The sequence below is a fragment of the Triticum dicoccoides genome, chromosome 7B (assembly GCF_002162155.2).
Source record: "Triticum dicoccoides isolate Atlit2015 ecotype Zavitan chromosome 7B, WEW_v2.0, whole genome shotgun sequence".
NCBI classification, from domain to species: Eukaryota; Viridiplantae; Streptophyta; class Magnoliopsida; order Poales; family Poaceae; genus Triticum; species Triticum dicoccoides.
In genome coordinates this window covers 723264694-723285040 of record NC_041393.1, presented here as the reverse complement: position 1 = coordinate 723285040, position 20347 = coordinate 723264694, and the positions used below count along the sequence as shown (strand labels likewise).

The following is a 20347-nucleotide window of genomic DNA, read 5'->3' as shown; positions in this document are numbered from 1 at the left end:
TCATCCAATCGATCGGCTTCAGTTAGCAGTAGTAGCGAAGGAATCGCTCCATCGGGTTCAGTTAACAGCCATTGATCGATCGCCCGGGTTAAGTAACGCGTAGCCTGCAGTGCAATCGCTCGGGTTCAGTTAGAGCCCAACGCCTCGCTCGGGTTCAGTTAGAGCCAACTCCTCGCACACACGCGCGTACGTGTAGGAGAGAAACGCGGATCGCTCGGCCCCCGGCCTCCCACCGTAATCGGTAACTCCCAGAAATTTTCCTCCCCCTCGCTTCTACCATGGTTTTTTCCGTCATGGACGGCCCAAAGAATGTCATGCAGCTGCGTCTCCGGCCCGCCCAGGACGAAAAGCCCATTTTCTGTCATAGAAGTAGGAGCCCACCATATCTATGATGATACCGGGTTTTGTCACAATTATCATCATAGAAGTGTCATATGTATGACAGAAAAAAAATTCGTTCGGCCCAAAATGTCACGGATGTGTCTTTTTTTTTGTAGTGACGTAGGTTGCATAATAATAGTAAAAGGGGAGATTTCTTTGGAGGAATTTATGCAACCCGTGTGGCTAATTTTCTTAATATAGCTCCACGAGAGGGGGATATGATTGTACCTCCTGGTTATTTGGATAAAGAAGCTATGTTTGATCATCATTTTCTTGAGAGGAATGAACAATTCTTCCTTTATCGACTAATCTATGATAGACGCAACATTGTCCCTGTTACTCTTCCTGCTCCCTACCTTTTTGATTATCAGGCAAGAGGAAGATATGTTGTCACCAGGGAAGAAGCAGCTGAATACGAGAGGGGAATGGAGGCAGCTCGCCAACACGCTGCTGCCCAGGAGGCTGTTGCCTCTGCATCTCAGTACAACCCCAGTTTCACTTATGGATATAAGCCAGGCGGTCCTTGGTATTAAACCAACTTAGGCCAAAAGCCTAAGCTTGGGGGAGTACGTATTTCTGACCGACTTTACATTCATGTTCACACACTAGTTGTCGGTGCTCATACTCTTTCATTGTATTATCCATGTTAGTTTAAATTTCTTTTTCAAGTTTTCTTCTTGTGTGTTTGATAAACCTTAAAAAAACCAAAAACTTAGTTAGTTTAATTTCCTTGCTTGTAGTAGAAATTAAAATGAAAACCCAAAAAGATTTCTCGTTCTTCTTTTACTTGTTGGGAGCTTTCCCGTGTAAATAATCTTATTTTATTTTCTTTCTTTTGGGGGTCGAGAAGACTATATTGAAAATGCTTAGTGGCTCTCATATGCATGATTGATTATTTATAATTAGAGCCCATATTACTTGTCTTCTCTCTTGAGTTGAATGCTTGCAGATTCCAGCTTAGTCCAATGCACGTGCACTCTTATTATTATACACTTCGTTCGGTCGTGCGAGTGAAAGGCAATAATGACGATATATGATGGACTTACTGGGATGAGAAAAGCTGGTATGAACTCGACCTCTCTTGTTTTTGTAAATATGATGATTCATCGTTCCTGAGTCAGCTATTATGAAGTAAACATATTTGCAATGACATTTAGAGATTATAGTTGCTTGTGCCATGCTTGATTAGCTATGAGTTATAATGGTTTACCTTGCGTGCCAACATGCTATTAGAATGATTATGATGTGATATGATGGGATGGTATCCTCCTTTGAATGAATTGAGTGACTCGACTTGGCACATGTTCACGCATGTAGTTGAATCAAATCAACATAGCCTTCATGATATTTAAGTTCATGGTGGATTATATCCTACTCATGCTTGTATTCGGTGTGAATTAATTTTAATGCATGCTTACGACTGTTGTCGCTCTCTCAGTTGGTCACTTCCCAGTCTTTTGCTAGCCTTCACCTGTACTAAGCGGGAATACTGCTTGTGCATCCAAACTCCTTAAACCCCAAAGTTGTTCCATATGAGTCCACTATACCTTCCTATATGCGGTATCTACCTGCCGTTCCAAGTAAATTTGTTTGTGCCAAACTCCAAACCTTTAAATGAAATTCTGTTTTGTATGCTCGAGCAGCTCATGTTACAACTAGGGCTGCCTATATCTTCCATGCTAGGTGGGTTATTCTCACAAGGAGTGGACTCCGCTCCTCATTCACGAGAAAGGGCCGGTAACCGCGATGCCCAGCCCCATGATCCAAAAAGATCAAAGCAAATCAAAATAATTAAACAAAACTCCCCCAGGGCTATTGTATGTTGGAGGCACTCGTTGTTTCGAGCAAGCCATGGATTGATGCTTGTTGGTGGTTGGGGGAGTATAAACCTTTACCATTCTATTTGGGAACTGCCTATAATGCATGTAGTATGGAAGATACAGCCATCTCATAGTTGTTGTGTTGACAGTGAAAGTATGCCGCTCAAAATGTTATTCAATCTCTATTTTAAAATCGAGCTCTCGCACCTCTACAAATCCCTGCTTCCCTCTGCGAAGGGCCTATCTATTTACTTTTTGTGTTGAGTCATCACCCTTCTTATTAAAAGCACCCGCTGGAGAGCACACTATCATTTGCATTCATTATTATTGGTTTATATTGGGTATGACTTGACTGGATCTCTTTTACCATGGATTACAATGTTTAGTCAGTCCTTGATCTTTAAAGGTGCTCTGCATTTATGTTTTGCGGTCTCAGAAAGGGCTAGCGAGATACCATTTTGTTATATCATGTTATGATTATTTTGAGAAAGTGTTGTCATCCCAGTTTTATTATTATGACTCGCTAGCTCATTATGCTATTGATCGGAGTAATTGTGAGACCTATGTGTTATTGTGAGTATGGTTAGTTCATAATATTTGCTGAAACTTGAATGCTGGCTTTTCATGTTACAACAACAAGAGCAAACAGAGTTTGTAAAAGTTTTTCTTTATCACTTTCAGTTTGTCAACTGAATTGCTTGAGGACAAGCAAAGGTTTAAGCTTGGGGGAGTTGATACGTCTCCAACGTATCTACTTTTCCAAACACTTTTGCCCTTGTTTTGGACTCTAACTTGCATAATTTGAATGAAACTAACCCGGACTGACGCTGTTTTCAGCAGAACTGCCATGATGTTGTTTTATGTGTAGAAAAGAAAAGTTCTCGGAATGTCCTGGAAATCCATGGAGGCACTTTTCAGATTTTATAAGATTTTTTGGCGAAAGAATCAAGGTCAGGGGGCCCACAGGCTGTCCACGAGGGGGGTCACGCCCTCCTATCTCGTGGGCCCCCTGGACCTCCTCCGACCTCAACTCCAACTCCATATATACCGTCTCGGGGAGAAAAAAATCAAGGAGAAAGTTTCATTGCGTTTTACGACACGGAGCCGCCGCCAAGCCCTAATCTCTCTCGGGAGGGCTGATCTGGAGTCCGTTCGGGGCTCCGGAGAGGGGGATTCGTCGTCGTCATCATCATCAACCATCCTCCATCACCAATTTCATGATGGTCACCGCCGTGCGTGAGTAATTTCATCGTAGGCTTGCTGGACGGTGATGGGTTGGATGAGATTCACCATGTAATCAAGTTTGTTTTGTTAGGGTTTTGATCCCTAGTATCCACTATGTTCTGAGATTGATGTTGCTATGACTTTGCTATGCTTAATGCTTGTCACTAGGGCCCGAGTGCCATGATTTCAGATCTGAACCTATTATGTTTTCATGAATATATGTGTGTTCTTGATCCTATCTTGCAAGTCTATAGTCACCTATTATGTGTTATGATCCGACAACCCCAAAGTGACAATAATTGGGATACTTCTCGGTGGTGACCGTAGTTTGAGGAGTTCATGTATTCACTATGTGTTAATGCTTTGGTCCGGTTCTCTATTAAAAGGAGGCCTTAATGTTAGGGAACGAAGCAGAAATTCAAAATTTTCTACGCATCACCAAGATCAATCTATGGAGAGACTAGCAAGGAGAGAGAGGGGAGTGCATCTTCATACCCTTGAAGATCGCGATGCGGAAGCGTTACAAGAACGCGGTTGATGGAGTCGTACTCGCGACGATTCAAATCGCGGAAGATCCGATCTAGCATCGAACGGACGGCGCCTCCGCGTTCAACACACGTACAGCCCAGGGACGTCTCCTCCTTGTTGATCCAGCAAGGGGAGAGGAGAAGTTGAGGGAGAACTCCGACAGCACGACGGCGTGGTGTTAGTGGAGCTCATGGTTCTCCAGCAGGGCTTCGCTAAGCACTATGGAGTAGGAGGAAGAGTTGGAAGAGGGAGGGGCTGCGCCAAAAGCAAGGGTGCTGCATCCCTCCCACCCCCCTATATTTATAGGGTGAAGGGGAGAGGGGGCCGGCCCCTCTAGATCCCATCTAGAAGGGGCGGCGGCCAGGAGGGGGAAACTTGCCCCCCGAGCGAGGTGGAGGCGCCCCCTCCCTTAGGGTTTCCAACCCTAGGTGCCTTGGGCCCTTGGGGAGGGGCGCACCAGCCCACTAGGGGCTGGTTCCCTCCCATATTCAGCCCACCAAGTCCCCCGGGGCAGGTGGCCCCAGCCGGTGGACCTCCGGACACCTTTCGGTGGTCCCGGTACAATACCGATAACCCTCGAAACCATTCCGGCGACTGAAACTGGACTTCCCATATATAAATCTTCACCGACCATTCCGGAACTCCTTGTGACGTCCGGGATCACATCCGAGACTCCGAACTACCTTCGGTAACCACATACTATTTCCCATAACAACTCTAGCGTTACCAAACCTTAAGTGTGTAGACCCTACGGGTTCGGGAACCATGCAGACATGACCGAGACGTTCTTCGGCCAATAACCAACAGCGGGATCTGGATACCCATGTTGGCTCCCACATGTTCCACGATGATCTCATCGGATGAACCACGATGTAAAGGATTCAAGCAATCCCGTATGCAATTCCCTTTGTCAATCGGTATGTTACTTGCCCGAGATTTGATCGTCGGTATCCCAATACCTCGTTCAATCTCATTACCGGCAAGTCACTTTACTCGATCCGTAATGCATGATCCCGTGACTAACTACTTATTCACATTGAGCTCATTATGATGATGCATTACCGAGTGGGCCCAGAGACACCTCTCCGTCACACGGAGTGACAAATCCCAGTCTCGATCCGTGCCAACCCAACAGACACTTTCGGAGATACTCATATTGCACCTTTATAGCCACCCAGTTACGTTGTGACGTTTGGCACACCCAAAGCATTCCTACAGTATCCGGGAGTTGCACAATCTCATGGTCTAAGGAAATGATACTTGACATTGGAAAAGCTTTTAGCAAATGAACTACACGATCTTGTGCTATGCTTAGGATTTGGTCTTGTCCATCACATCATTCTCCTAATGATGTGATCCCGTTATCAATGACATCCAATGTCCATGGTCAAGAAACCATGACCATCTGTTGATCAATGAGCTAGTAAACTAGAGGCTCACTAGGGACACGTTGTGGTCTATGTATTCACACATGTATTGCGGTTTCCGGTCAATACAATTATAGCATGAATAATAGACAATTATCATGAACAAGGAAATACAATAATAACCATTTTATCATTGCCTCTAGGGCATATTTCCAATAGTCTCCCACTTGCACTAGAGTCAATAATCTAGTTCACCTCACTATGTGATTGTAATGAATCGACACCCATGGGGTTTGATCATATCTCGCTTGTGAGAGAGGTTATTAGTCAACGGATCTGAACCTTTAAGATCCGTGTGTGCTTTGCAAATCTCTATGTCATCTCCTAAATGCAGCTACCACGCTCTATTTGGAGCTATTCCGAATAACTGTTCTACTATACGAATCCGGTTTACTACTCAGAATAATCCGGATTAGTGTCAAAGTTTGCATCGGCGTAACCCTTTACGACGAACTCTTTTACCACCTCCACAATCGAGAAAAATCCTTAGTCCACTAGTTACTAATGATAAGTTTGACCGATGTGATGTGATCTATTCCTGGATCACTCTTGTACCACTTGACTGACTCATGGCAAGGCACACTTCAGGTGCGGTACACAGCATACCATACTATAGAGCCTACGTCTGAAGCATAGGGGACGACCTTCGTCCTTTCTCTCTCTTCTGCCGTGGTCATGTCTTGAGTCTTACTCAATATTCACACCTTATAACACAGCCAAGAACTCCTTCTTTGCCGATCTATTTTGAACTCCTTCAAAATCTTGTCACGGTATGTATTTATTTGAAAGTATTATTAAGCGTTTTTGATCTATCATTATAGATCTTGATGCTCAATGTTCAAGTAGCTTAATCTAGGTTTTCCATTGAAAAACACTTTCAGATAACCCTATATGCTGTCCAGAAATTCTACATCATTTTTGCTCAATAATATGTTAATAACATATACTCATCAGAAATTATATAGTGCTCCCACTCACTTCTTTGGAAATACAAGTTTCTCATAAACTTTGTATAAACCCAAAGTCTTTGATCATCTCATCAAAGCGTATATTCCAACTCCGAGATGCTTACTCCAGTCCTTAGAAGGATTCCTGGAGCTTTTTATACTTGTTAGCATCTTTTAGGATTGACAAAACCTTCTGGTTGTATCACATACAACCTTTCCTCAAGAAAATCATTGAGGAAACAATGTTTTGACATCCTATGTGCAAGATTTCATAAATATTGCAGGAACTGCTAATATAATTTCAACAGACTCTTAGCATCGCTACGAGTGAGAAAGTCTCATCGTAGTCAACTCCTTGAACTTGTCGGAAAACATCTTAGCGACAAGTTGAGCTTTCTTAATGGTGACACTTACCATCATTGTCCGTCTTCCCTTTTAAAATCCATCTGTACCCAACAGCCTTACGACCATGAAGTAGTTCTTCCAAGGTCTACACTTTGGTTTCTAGACATGGATCCTCTCTCGGGCTTTATGGCCTCTAGCCATTTGTCGGAACCCGGTCCCACCATCGCTTCTCCATAGCTCGTAGGTTCATTGTTGTCTAGCAACATGACCTCCAAGACAGGATTACCGTACCACTCTGAAGCAGTACCTGTCGTTGTCATCCTACGAGGTTTGGTAGTGACTTGATCCGAAGTTTCATGATCACTATCATAAGCTTCTACTTCAATTGGTGTAGGTGCCACAGGAACAACTTCCTGTGCCCTGCTACACACTAGTTGAAGTGATGGTTCAACAACCTCATCAAGTCTCCACCATCCTCCCACTCAATTCTTTCAAGAGATACCTTTCCTCAAGAAAGGACCCGTTTCTAGAAACAATCTCTTTTGCTTCCGGATCTGAAATAGGAGGTATACCCAACTGTTTTGGGTGTCCTATGAAGATGTATTTATCCGCTTTAGGTTCGAGCTTATCAGGATGAAACTTTTTCACATAAGCGTCGCAGCCCCAAACTTTCAAGAAACGATAGCTTAGGTTTCTCTAAACCATAGTTCATTTGGTGTCATCTCAACGGAATTACATGGTGCCCTATTTAAAGTGAATGCGGTTGTCTCTAATGCCTAACCCATGAGGGTGGGCTCGGGGTGCTCGACCTGAAAATCCAAAATCAGGGTCTGCTGCTTAAACAGTTGCACAAATTCTATAACCATGCGGACATCCCATGGGTTGATCTTGTGTGGAACACGTACTACGAAGGCATGGTCCCGCATGCTTCTGGATCGTGTGGTCATTCTGGTGGAAGGAGGTCATGAATTTGGCGCCAACCTACAGAGCGATCACTTTGGTTGAGGTGGGGGACGGGAGCTCAACTTTTTTCTGGAAAGATGCCTGGCACGGTGACACTCTGGCTGACAGTCACCCTCGCCTGTTCTCCTTCACCAGACATGAGGATATATCTGTCAAAATGCTCCTGACGTCGCCAACGCTCGGCCAAAATTTCCATCTCCCGCTGTCGATCCAAGCTAGAGAAGAGTTGGACGATCTTCAAGCCTCCCTGGCCGATATGGAGCTCGCGAAGGTGCACGATGCCTGGAACCCGATTTGGGGATCGGAGGAGTTCGCTGCCAACAAATTCTATCTTCATTGCTTCCGGGATGTGGAAGCGGATGATGCATTCAAATGGATCTGGAAATCAAAGTGCACCAACAAATGGAAGGTTTTTGTGTGGCTCCTCCTTGTAGATAGACTGAACACCTGAGGTTTGCTCAAGAGGAAACAAATGAAGTTGAGAGGTGACAATTATGCCTGCTTGATGTGTGATCGTCCACCCGAAGAAACAGTTGAGCACCTATTCTTCCGCTGTGATTTCAGTAGCGCATGTTGGGGGAAGCTGGGGATCACGTGGCCTCCGCATGGCAACCGGATGCAACTCTTGCATGCAGCTAAAAACACGTGGGGCAGGCCGATGTTCATGGAGATATTCATTATAGCCTCTTGGAGCGTTTGGAAGGAACACAACAACAAACTGTTCAGGAACATGGCGCCAACCGTCGATGAGTGGGCCCAGAGATTCAAAATGGACTTTGGTATGATGAGACACAGAATCAAACAGGCCCTGGTGCCTTTTGTTGATCAGGTTGTTGACCTGTTCTAGCAACTTAGCCTTGTACCTTTGTTGTATAGGGATATCTTAAATCATTCTGCACTCATGTAACTTCTATCCCATGTAATCTCGTGTGTTGAATAGTAATACAAAAAGTCAGTGGGGGGCTGCCCTCACTGTCCCAAGCTTTAAAAAAAAACGATAGTGGTAATTCGATAAGAGACATCAAGGTATGCCCCATATCCAATAGGGTGCATCTATGATGTTCGGACACACCATCACACTATGGTGTTCCAGGCGGTGTTAGTTGTGAAACAATTTCCACAATGTCTCAATTGTGTACCAAACTCGCAACTCAGATATTCATCTCTATGATCATATCATAGACATTTTATCCTCTTGTCACGAAGATCTTCAACTTCACTCTAAAATTACTTGAACCTTTCAATAATTCAGACTTGTGTTTCATCAAGTAAATATACTCAACATCTACTCAAATCATCTGTGAAGTAAGAACATAACGATATCCACTGCATGCCTCAGCACTCATTGGACTGCACACATCAAAATGTGTTACTTCCAACAAGTTGCTTTCTTGTTCCATCTTACTGAAAATGAGGCTTTTCACTCATCTTACCCATGTGGTATGATTTGCATGTCTCGAGTGATTCAAAATCAAGTGAGTCCAAACGATCCATCTGCATGGAGTTTCTTCATGTGTACATACAAATAGACATGGTTCGCATGTCTCAAACTTTTCAAAAAACAAGTGAGTCCAAAGATCCATCAACATGGAGCTTCTTCATACGTTTTTATGCCAATATGACTTACATGGCAGTGCCACAAGTAGGTGGTACTATCATTACTATCTTATATCTTTTGGCATGAACATGTGTATCACTACGATCGAGATTCAATAAACCATTCATTTTAGGTGCAAGACCACTCAAGGTATTATTCAAATAAACAGAGTAACCATTATTCTCCTTAAATGAATAAACGTATTGCGATAGACATAATCCAATCATGTCTATGCTCAACGCAAACACCAAATAACAATTATTTAGGTTTAACACCGATCCCGATGGTAGAGGGAGCATGCGATGTTTGATCACATCAACCTTGGAAATACTTCCGACACATATCGTCACCTCGCCTTTAGCTAGTATCCGTTTATTCCGTAGCCTTTTATTTTGTGTTACTAACACTTAGCAACCGAACCGGTATCTATTACCATGGTGCTACTAGGAGTACTAGCAGAGTACACATTTAATATAATGTATGTCCAATACATACTTCTGTCAACCTTGCCAGCCTTCTCATCTGCCAAGTATCTAGGGCAGTTCTGCTTCAGTGACTGTTCCATCATTACAGAAGCACTTAGTCTCGGGTTTGGGTTCAACCTTGGGTTTCTTCACTAGAGCAGCAACTGATTTGTCGTTTCATGAAGTATCCCATCTTGCCCTTACCCTTCTTGAAACTAGTGGTTTTACTAACCATCAACAATTGATGCTTCTACTTGATTTCTACTTTCGCGGCGTCAAACGTCGTGAATAGCTCAAGGATCATCATATCTATCCCTGATATGTTATAGTTCATCATGAAGCTCTAGTAGCTTGGTGGCAGTGACTTTGGAGAAACATCACTATCTCATCTGGAAGACTAACTCCCATTCGATTCAAGTGATTGTAGTACTCAGACAATCTGAGCACATGCTCAACGATTGAGCTTTTCTCCCTTAGTTTGTAGGCCGAGAAACTCGTCAGAGGTCTCATACCTCTTGACGCGGGCACTAGCCTGAAATCCCAATTTCAGCCCTTGGAACATCTCTTATGTTCCGCGACGTTTCAAAATCATCTTCGGCACCTCAATTCTAAACCGTTTAACATTACTGAGCTATCACGTAGTCATCAAAACGTGTATGTCAGATGTTCGCAACATCCAAAGACGACGTTCGAGGTTCAGCACACCGAGCGATGCATTAAGGACATAAGCCTTCTGCGTAGCAATGAGGATAATCCTCAGTTTACGGACCCAGTCCGCATAATTTCTACTATCAACTTTCAACTAAAATTTCTCTAGGAACATATCTAAAACAGTAGAACCAAAGCGTGAGCTACGACATAATTTGCAAAGACCTTTTGACTATGTTCATGATAATTAAGTTCATCTAATCAAATTATTTAATGAACTCCCACTCATATAGACATCCCTCTAGTCATCTAAGTGATACATGATCCGAGTCAACTAGGCCGTGTCCGATCATCACGTGAGACGGAATAGTCATCATCGGTGAACATATTCATGTTGATTGTATCTACTATACGACTCATGTTCGGCCTTTCGGTCTCTTGTGTTCCGAGGCCATGTCTGTACATGCTAGGCTCGTCAAGTCAACCTAAGTGTTTCGCCTGTGTAAATCTGGCTTACACCCGTTGTATGTGAATGTTAGAATCTATCACACCCGATCATCAGGTGGTGCTTCGAAGCAACGATCTTTCGCAACGGTGCACAGTTAGGGGGAACACTTTCTTGAAATTATTATGAGGGATCATCTTATTTACTACCGTCGTTCTAAGCAAATAAGATGCATAAACATGATAAACATCACATGTAATCAAATAGTGACATGATATGGCCAATATCATTTTGCTCCTTTTGATCTCCATCTTCGGGGCTCCATGATCATCATCGTCACCGGCATGACACCATGATCTCCATCATCATGATCTCCATCATCGTGTCTCCATGAAGTTGTCTCGCCAACTATTACTTCTACTACTATGGCTAACGGTTTAGCAATGAAGTAAAGTAATTACATGGCGTTATTCAGTGACACGCAGGTCATACAATAAATAAAGACAACTCCTATGGCTCCTGCCGATTGTCATACTCATCGACATGCAAGTCGTGATTCCTATTACAAGAATATGATCAATCTCATACATCACATATATTTCATTCATCACATCCTTTTTGGCCATATCACATCACGCGGCATATGCTGCAAAAACAAGTTAGACGTCCTCTAATTTGTTGTTGCAAGTTTTTACGTGGCTGTTATAGGTTTCTAGCAAGAACATTTCTTACCTACGCCAAAACCACAACGTGATATGCCAATTGCTATTTACCCTTCATAAGGACCCTTTTCATCGAATTCGATCCGACTAAAGTGGGAGAGACTGGCACCCGCTAGTCACCTTATGCAACCAGTGCATGTCAGTCGGTGGAACCTGTCTCACGTAAGTGTACGTGTAAGGATGGTTCGGGCCGCTTCATCCCACAATACCGTCGAAACAAGATAGGACTAATAACGGTAAGCATATTGAACAAAATCAATGCCCACAACTACTTGTGTTCTACTCGTGCATAGAATCTACGCAATAGACCTAGCTCATGATGCCACTGTTGGGGAACATAGCAGAAATTCAAAATTTTCTATGCATCACCAAGATCAATCTATGGAGATACTAGCAACGAGAGAGAGGGGAGTGCATCTTCATACCCTTGAAGATCACGATGCGGAAGCGTTACAAGAACGCGGTTGATGGAGTCGTACTCGCGGCGATTCAAATCGCAGAAGATCCGATCTAGCGCCGAACGGACGGCTCCTCAGCGTTCAACACACGTACAACCCGGGGACGTCTCCTCCTTCTTGATCCAGCAAGGGGAGAGGAGAAGTTGAGGGAGAACTCCGACAACACGATGGCGTGGTGGTGGTGGAGCTCGTGGTTCTCCAGCAGGGCTTCGCCAAGCACTATGGAGTAGGAGGAAGAGTTGGAAGAGGGAGGGGCTGCGCCAAAAGCAAGGGTGCTGCAGCCCTCCCACTCCCCTCTATTTATAGGGTGAAGGGGAGAGGGGGCCGGCCCCTCTAGATCCCATCCAGAAGGGGCGGCGGCCAGGAGGGGGAAACTTGCCCCCCAAGCAAGGTGGAGGCGCCCCCTCCCCTAGGGTTTCCAACCCTAGGCGCCTTGGGCCCTTGGGGAGGGGCGCACCAGCCCACTAGGGGCTGGTTCCCTCCCATATTCAGCCCACCAAGTCCCCCGGGGCAGGTGGCCCCACCCGGTGGACCTCCGGACACCTTTCGGTGGTCCCGGTACAATACCGATAACCCTCGAAACCATTCCGGCGACTGAAACTGGACTTCTCATATATAAATCTTCACCTCCAGACCATTCCGGAACTCCTCGTGACATCCGGGATCACATCTGGGACTCCGAACTACCTTCGGTAACCACATACTATTTCCCATAACAACTCTAGAGTCACTGAACCTTAAGTGTGTAGACCCTACGGTTCGGGAACCATGCAGACATGACCGAGACGGTCTCCGGCCAATAACCAACAGCGGGATCTGGATACCCATGTTGGCTCCCACATGTTCCACGATGATCTCATCGGATGAACCACGATGTCAAGGATTCAAGCAATCCCGTATGCAATTCCCTTTGTCAACCGGTATGTTACTTGCCCGAGATTCGATCATCGGTATCCTAATACCTTGTTCAATTTCGTTACCGGCAAGTCACTTTACTCGTTCCGTAATGCATGATCTCGTGACTAACTACTTATTCACATTGAGCTCATTATGATGATGCATTACCGAGTGGGCCCGGAGATACCTCTCCGTCACACAGAGTGATAAATCCCAGTCTCAATTCGTGCCAACCCAACAGACACTTTCGAAGATACCCGTAGTGCACCTTTATAGCACCCAGTTACATTGTGACGTTTGGCACACCCAAAGCATTCCTACGGTATCCGGGAGTTGCACAATCTCATGGTCTAAGGAAATGATACTTGACATTAGAAAAGCTTTTAGCAAACGAACTACACGATCTTGTGCTATGCTTAGGATTGGGTCCTGTCCATCACATCATTCTCCTAATGATGTGATCCCGTTATCAATGACATCCAATGTCCATGGTCAGGAAACCATGACCATCTGTTGATCAACGAGCTAGTCAACTAGAGGCTCACTAGGGACATGTTGTGGTCTATGTATTCACACATGTATTGCGGTTTCCGGTCAATACAATTATAGCATGAATAATAGACAATTATCATGAACAAGGAAATACAATAATAACCATTTTATCATTGCCTCTACGGCATATTTCCAACACTTAATATCCCTTAGTTTCCACTAGGACCCCGCTGCCACGGGAGGGTAGGACAAAAGATGTCATGCAAGTTCTTTTCCATAAGCATGTGTGACTATTTACGGAATACATGCCTACATTACATTGATGAATTGGAGCTAGTTCTGTATCACTCTATGTTATAACTATAGCATGAGGAATCGCATCCGGCATAATTATCCATCACTGATCCATTGCCTACGAGCTTTTCACATATTGTTTTCTGCTTATTTACTTTTCCGTTGCTACTGTTACAACTACTACAAAAACCCAAAAACATTTACCTTTCCTGTTGCTACGTTTACCATTACTATCATAGCACTCTTGCTATTAAACACTTTGTTGCAGATACTAAGTTATCCAGGTGTGGTTGAATTGACAACTCAACTGCTAATACTCAAGAATATTCTTTGGCTCCCCTTGTGTCGAATCAATAAATTTGGGTTGTACTTCACCCTCGAAAGCTGTTGCGATCCCCTACACTTGTGGGTTATCAGTGCACAGTTAGGAGGAACACTTTCTTGAAATTTTATGAGGGATCATCTTATTTATGCTACCAACGTTCTAAAGAAATAAGATGCAAAAACATGATAAACATCTCATGCAATCAAATAGTGACATGATATGGCCAATATGATTTTGCTCCTTTTGATCTCCATCTTCGGGGCGCCATGATCATCATCGTCACCAGCATGACACCGTGATCTCCATCATCGTGTCTTCATGAAGTTGTCTCGCCAACTATTACTTCTACTACTATGGCTAACGGTTTAGCAATAAAGTAAAGTAATTACATGGCGTTATTCAATGACACACAAGTCATACAATAAATTAAGACAACTCCTATGGCTCCTGCCGGTTGTCATACTCATCGACATGCAAGTCGTGATTCCTATTATAAGAACATGATCAATCTCATACATCACATATATATCATTCATCACATCCTTTTGGCCATATCACATCACACGGCATATGCTGCAAAAACAAGTTAGACGTCCTCTAATTGTTGTTGCAAGTTTTTTTACGTGGGTGCTATAGGTTTCTAGCAAGAACCTTTCTTACCTACGCCAAAAACCACAACGTGATATGCCAATTGCTATTTACCCTTCATAAGGACCCTTTTCATCGAATCTGATCCGACTAAAGTGAGAGAGACTGGCACCCGCTAGCCACCTTATGCAACAAGTGCATGTCAGTCGGTGGAACCTGTCTCACGTAAGCGTACGTGTAAGGTCGGTCCGTGCCGCTTCATTCCACGATGCCACCGAATCAAGATAAGACTAGTAGTGGCAAGTAAATTGAAAAAATCGATGCCCACAACAACTTGTGTTCTACTCGTTCATAGAAACTACGCATAGACCTAGCTCATGATGCCACTGTTGGGGAACGTACCAGAAATTCAAAAAAATTCTACGCATCACCAAGATCAATCTATGGAGATTCTAGCAACAAGAGAGGGAGAGGATGAGCATCTTCATACCCTTGAAGATTGCTAAGTGGAAGCGTTACAAGAACGCGGTTGATGGAGTCGTACTCGCAGCGATTCAAATCGCGGAAGATCCGATCTAGCGCCGAACGGACGGCGCCTCCGCGTTCAACACACGTACAGCCCGGGGACGTCTCCTCCTTCTTTATCCAGCAAGGGGAGAGGAGAAGTTGAGGGAGAACTCCGACAGCACGACGGCGTGGTGGTGGTGGAGCTCGTGGTTCTCCAGCAGGGCTTCGCCAAGCACTACGGAGGAGGAGGTGTTGGAGGAGGGAGAGGGCTGCGGCAGGTAAGAGGTGCGGCTGCCCTCCCACCCATCCACTATATATAGGGGCAAGGGGAGAGGGGGAGGTGCCCTATGGTTTCCCCTAGGGCGCGGCGGCCAAGCAGATTGGATCTCCCTAGGGAAAATCCTAGGGAGACTTGCCCCCCAAGCCAAGCAGGTGGAGGATTGCCTCCCAAGCCATGTGGAGGCGCCCCACCTCCCCAAATAATGTGGGAAAGGGTGTGGGGGGCGCACCACCCCTTAGTGGGCTGGTTTGCCCCATCCCCTTTGGCCATGAGGCCCTCCAACACTTGTCGGGGCTCCCGAAACACCTTTCGGTCATGCTGGCCATAGCCTGGTACCCCCGGAACACTTCCGGACTCCAATACCCTTCGTCCAATATATCGATCTTCACTGCCGGACCATTTCGGAACTCCTCGTGACGTACGGGATCACATCCGGGACTCCGAACTACCTTCGGTAACCACATACTATTTCCCATAACTCTAGCGTCACCGAACCTTAAGTGTGTAGACCCTATGGGTTCGGGAACCATGCAGACATGACCGAGACGTTCTCCGGCCAATAACCAACAGAGGGATCTGGATACCCATGTTGGCTCCCACATGTTCCCGATGATCTCATCGGATGAACCACGATGTCGAGGATTCAATCAATCCCGTATACAATTCCCTTTGTCCATTGGTATGTTACTTGCCCGAGATTCGATCGGCGGTATCCCTATACCTTGTTCAATCTCGTTACCGGCAAGTCTTTTTACTCGTTCCGTAATGCATGATCCCATAACTAACTACTTAGTCACATTGAGCTCATTATGATGATGCATTACCGAGTGGGCCCAGAGATACCTCTCCGTCACACGGAGTGACAAATCCCAGTCTCGATTCATGCCAACCCAACAGACACTTTTGGAGATACCCGTAGTGCACCTTTATAGCCACCCAGTTACGTTGTGACGTTTGGTACACCCAAAGCATTCCTACGGTATCCAGGAGTTGCACAATCTCATGGTCTAAGGAAATGATACTTGACATTAGAAAAGCTTTAGCAAACGAACTACACGGTCTTGTGCTATGCTTAGGATTGGGTCTTGTCCATTGCATCATTCTCCTAATGATGTGATCCCATTATCAATGACATCCAATGTCCATGGTTAGGAAACCATAACCATCTATTGATCAACGAGCTAGTCAACTAGAGGCTCACTAGGGGCATGTTGTGGTCTATGTATTCACACATGTACTACGGTTTTCAATTAATACAATTATAGCATGAACAATAGACAATTATCATGAACAAGGAAATATAATAATAACCATTTTATTATTGCCTCTAGGGCATATTTCCAACACCTTGTTCATTTACAACAAATGCAACACTCACATATTTGTTCTCATATATGTTGATGATATTATTGTCACTAGCTCATCTAATGAGGCTATCACAGGACCCTTGAAGGATCTTAGTGTAGAGTTTGCTCTTAAGGATCTTGGAGAATTGCATTATTTCCTAGGGATTGAAGTAAAGAAACATGAGGATGGACTTCATCTTTCCCAGGAAAAATATGCAACATATCTGGTAAAAAAGGCTGGTTTGCAAGGGTGTAAACCTTCACCTACTCCAGTGTCCAGTTCAGAGAAGTTGTCTCTTACAGAAGGACAAACCTTGAGTCAGGATGACAGTACAAGGTACAGGAGTTTGGTAGGTGCACTTCAATATCTGACTCTTACAAGGCCTGATATCTCATTTGCTATTAATAAGGTATGCCAGTTTCTTCATGCACCCACCACAGTTCACTGGACTGCTGCAAAGCGTATAGTTAGATATGTCAAGAACACTCTGAGTATTGATCTGAATTTCAGCAAGTCATCATCCACAATTTTGAGTGCCTTTTCAGATTCTGACTAGGCAGGTTGCTTGGATGACAGACGGTCCACTGGTGGCTTTGCAGTATTTTTTGGTCCTAATTTAATTTCATAGTGTGCAAGAAAACAGGCTACTGTCTCTCGATCCAGTACAGAGGCAGAATACAGAGCATTGACAAATGCTACAACTGAGATCATATGGGTGCAATCACTGCTGAAAGAACTTGGTGTAAAAAGTACTCAAACTCCATGTTTATGGCGTGATAACCTGGGTGCTACATATTTGTCTGCTAATCCAGTGTTTCATGCTAGAACCAAGCACATTGAAATTGATTTTCACTTTGTCAGAGAATGAGTGGCTCAGAAGAAACTTGACATACATTTTGTGCATTCCAAGGATCATATAGCAGATGGATTCACAAAACCTTTACCCACAAGAAGCTTTGAAAACTTCAAACACAATCTCAACTTGATGAAGTTGTGATTAAGGAAGGGTGTTAAACACATATGCATGTCACGTTGGAGTCCAGAGTTGGCGCACAAGGAGATGTAGAGGAGATAGACTAGGTTGTTAGACAAGTAGTTCAATATCTTGTAAACCTCTTATCTCTTTATCTCTACCTCTCCAAGTTGTAATCTTCTCCAACAAACTTGTATGCGCTATTGTCAGGGAGGTGCGCCCCTGCAGCCTATAACACGTAACGCGCCCCCTCACATCAAGGGTAAGACGCTTTCGCCTATTCGCACATCTCTTCCATGCTGTCCATCTCCAACAAAAGGAATGTGTCTGTGTAGATGAAGCTAAGCAAAGCCTTGAACACTTTTGCTTCCATGTCTTTGACCAGTATGACACTATTGAACGTGGTGCTGCCCTCATTCATCGGGCCAAAGAGCTGTGCCATGAATATTGTGGACCGGGGCAAAGGTCTCGCCGCTGACCTCGAAGGTCACATCAGCACCCACCTTAGTTTGAAGGAGATAGCTAAAATGTCGGTGTATGTCAGGCAGGAGCACTATTTTGGTGTCGGTATCATCATTATCGTCATAGTTTGGGTTGGGGTCATTGACATCCATGATGTCACACTGGATGGTGAAACAGTCACACTTTAGTTTGGCTGATATTTCAAGGGCATCACTTCTCACAAACTTGTCGCAGCCCCAGCAAGGATCACGCCTAGAGAAGTCATAAGTTTTACTGGCTGCGCGAATGTATGTCAGCATCTGTTTCTCGACCTCGTCGACGAAACTAAAACTGAACTTGGCCTCCACACCCACTTCGACCTCTTCATCACAGACACGGGTGATACTTAGAGAAATGAAGTCGGCGTAGCTCGGGTTCTCACCGTTGGGGTTGTACTCGATGGACCAATGATGGCCTCCTATCATGAAGGTTTCGGTGCAGGCGCTCTCACCGGTGGGCAGCTCTTTTTTGCTACGCGAGTAGCCCTTGACCATGAGCAGGTGGTATCCACTGTCCGCCTTGGCGTCAGCGTATGTGCCCTTGTCCATGTTTGCCATAATTGTTTTTTATTATTATATTATTAAAAATAAATATAGGGTGTGCCTAGACCCATGAACCAAAAACCTGCATCCCTCGAATCGTAGTATTTTTAAAGGGGATGTGAGATAATTGTAGGTGCATGCATAACCTTGTGAAAGGAATGGCAAGCAATCACATCGTTGTGCACAATGAAGTAGTTTGTCGGCAGAGGAAATCATGTTTTGAGGTTTTAGAACACTTGTGAATTGGGTTAGTGAGCCAAGAGCTACTTGAACGGGCCTCAAATAGAGGTGCCATTTTGAAGACTCTTAAATACATACAAGGAACATGTGGATTAGATAGTTTGATTATCGAAAACATGTGTCATTTAGAAAATAAAGAAAAGTGAGTTGCTTTGAAAACCAACTAATTAAAACATCGCATACCAGTGAACCTTACCAACAGTGTTTGTTGTGCCATGTGTTAATTAACAATTGACACTGGATGACCAGATTCAGGGAATGAACCATTCAGGCATCCTCAACTATAACTCAACTCTGAAAGCACCTAACTTGTGTTCTCTATAACATGGGTTAGTAACAGTTAAATCTAGGTCACCAGATTCAGGCTACTGCAACTCAACTCAGCCCTGGATGCACCTCATTTTCATAAAACAAGACACTCAAAAGCCTGATCAGGCATCTTCTGATGTATTGGTGCTAATGTGAGGTGCTAAGTGCATTAAAAGTCTTAGCAACTAATCTCCCCATTGCATATGTGCTTAGATTTTGTAGCTAATCTTTCTTCATTTAATTTTTAACAACTAAACTCTTTCATGCATTGGTTGCTAGGCATTCTTCATAGATCCACGCGCTTGATATTATTTCTTCATGGGGTCACCAAAGTGTTCTCTTTAATCCTTAATTGCTTTGCCACAACAATTTTTTCTTCTATGTGGCCTTCACTACTAGGGAAAAGCCTATACACAGAGGTATAGCAGTAGCGCTGGTTAAAATAGGGCGCTACTGCTAATTTGTAGTAGCGCGTTCATGCAAAGCGGGCTATAGCTCAAATTTTAGCAGTAGCGCATGTTTAGAAACAAGCACTACCACTATAATTCCCACGGCTTAGCCGATAGGCTACACATAGTAGTAGTGATGCATATTGAACCGCGCTACCGCTACTTCCTTTGTAGCAGCGCGTTTTCTTCTAAACTCGCTACTGCTAAAGGATATAAAATTAAATGGAAAGCAAATAGAAAGGTAACTGAAAATGAAAGAAATACAATAAGGTGAAAGGAAAAAAGAGAAAGGAGTAGTAGTAGCGTGTATACCAGAATGCGCTGTAGCTAACTTAGTAGTAGTGCGCTTTCTGGAACGCGCTACTATTACTTCTGAATTAACCACCCGCCGGCTCAAAATTTTGTTAAGTCCTCCATTCCCCCCTTTCCCCTACTGCTCTGTCGCCGTCGCCCAAGCCTTCCCTCACCGCCGCCGCCCGCCCTCAACGTCAGCGCCGCCGCCCGCCGCCGCTCTCGACCTCACCGTCGCCGCCCTCGACCTCACCACCGCGGCCCGAGCCCGCCCAGCACCGCCGCCTCCCGATCCCGAGCCCGCCCTCGCCGCCCCTACCTCTCCATCGCCGAGCACCTCCCC

General features: G+C 44.5%; 1 pseudogene; it reads right to left on the bottom strand.

Moving 5' to 3' along the window:
• LOC119339536 overlaps nt 1-20347 on the bottom strand; it is an 81362-nt pseudogene that overhangs the window by 53613 nt on the left and 7402 nt on the right.